Source organism: Octopus bimaculoides, chromosome 1, assembly GCF_046866305.1.
Source record: "Octopus bimaculoides isolate indiv1 chromosome 1, ASM4686630v1, whole genome shotgun sequence".
Taxonomy (NCBI): domain Eukaryota; kingdom Metazoa; phylum Mollusca; class Cephalopoda; order Octopoda; family Octopodidae; genus Octopus; species Octopus bimaculoides.
In genome coordinates this window covers 82,320,050-82,321,923 of record NC_142928.1, presented here as the reverse complement: position 1 = coordinate 82,321,923, position 1,874 = coordinate 82,320,050, and positions in this window count along the sequence as shown.

Sequence of the window (1,874 nt, the reverse complement as noted above, 5' to 3'; positions counted from 1 at the left end):
GAGTACTGTGCCAGTACTCATACCAACATTTGGGCTGCTTGATTGGACGCTTGATGAAATCCGTGCCATTGATGTGAAAACCCGAAAAATACTAACAAGCACACATAATTTCCACATAAACAGTGACGTAGACCGCCTCTACCTAAAACGAAAACAAGTGGCGGGGCTTAATATCGATCCAAAATGCCTTTGAATGTCTCATCATATCCCTTCGGCAACATCTTTTAACCACCAAGTATCGAAGGGCATCCCTTGAGCAAGTTTGCATGTATTAGACTGATAACATCATAAGACTTGGAACGTAGCCCCTTGAACAACACTCTTGTCTGATAACCTAGAATACATGTCCAAATAAGTCGCACGACTCTACCGCAACGGATCATCTGATGAAAGAATGAGCTTATATGAGCTGAAGTCTATGCATGGATATGTTAGTAGAAAGCTCCGAGATGATAGTAACATTGATCATCAAAGCAGTTTATCATGGACGAATAGCCGGATTACTACCTCCCACTCTGAAGGGTACGCGTTTGCTATCCAGGAACAAGAAATATCAACCAAGTATCTGATGCACAAAAGGGACAGCGATGCAGGAAAAGCAGTAAAATGTGACAACCGGTGCAGACTTTGTGGAGTTCACAACAAAGATATCACCCATATCGTAAGCAGTTGTCCGAAAATGTCATCACTGTATTATCTACCGATGAGACATGATGTTGTAGCTAGGACTCTATAATGAAATCCGTCGAAAGGATAATCCCAAGGACAAAGAAATAAGAATCCAAAATATGGTAGAAGCCATAACCACTCATAATAAACAGGAATACTGGTGGAATGTCCCAGTGAAGACTTCAATAAAATGTAAGCACAACAGACCTGATGTAATGATTTGAGATAGAGAAAAGATATTGTGCACAGTTGTAGAAATTACCTGCCCAGCGGATGTTAAGATAAAGCTGAAGATCAGTGAAAAAGAGAACACGTATGCTGAATTATTTAGAAATCATACATACATACATACAAGCATACAAACAATCAAAAGTACCCTGTTGTTGATTTTGAAGTTCCAATGAAGGAGCCTTGGATCAAGGTTAGAAACCTGTTCTTTCTCTATTGACAAGAAATTTTGAAATAAACTGGATAATGACATACATACATACGTACATGTATACAGACATACATATGTTAAAATACATGTACGTGTACATATATGAGCGTATATACATATATGTGTGTGCGTGTTTCTTTGTGTGTGTGTGTGTGTGCGTGTGTCTTTTTTCTGTGTGTGTACAAACGGACGGACGACTGAAATGGTGAACAGTTGATTGATTGATAGATTGACAGAAGTGTATGTGTGTATATGCACACACACACACACACACACACACACACACACACACACACATATACACACACGCATATACAAACACACATACACACACACATACACAAGCACACATACACACACACTTAGATACACGAACACGAGTCTAGCCTGAATACGTGTACACTTAAGAATAATGAATTATTTTCATATATACGTTGAGTGTCCACTTTAACGAATATTTTAGATATTAAGGAAAAGTATTAACAGAAACAACGCCTAACAAAACAAAAAAATTATCATGAAAAACAAACGACAATGACTTGGTTTATTGTTTCTTTAAAAGCCTATTTCAGGAAAAGTCTTTCAATAACAGGAATTGCAACACAAGAGTGGGCAATCCTATTTCCCAATATATATATATATATATATATATATATATATATATATATATATATATGTGTGTGTGTGTGTGTGTGTGTGTGTGTGTGTGTGTGTGTGTGTGTGTATGTATATATATATATATATATATATATATATATATATATGT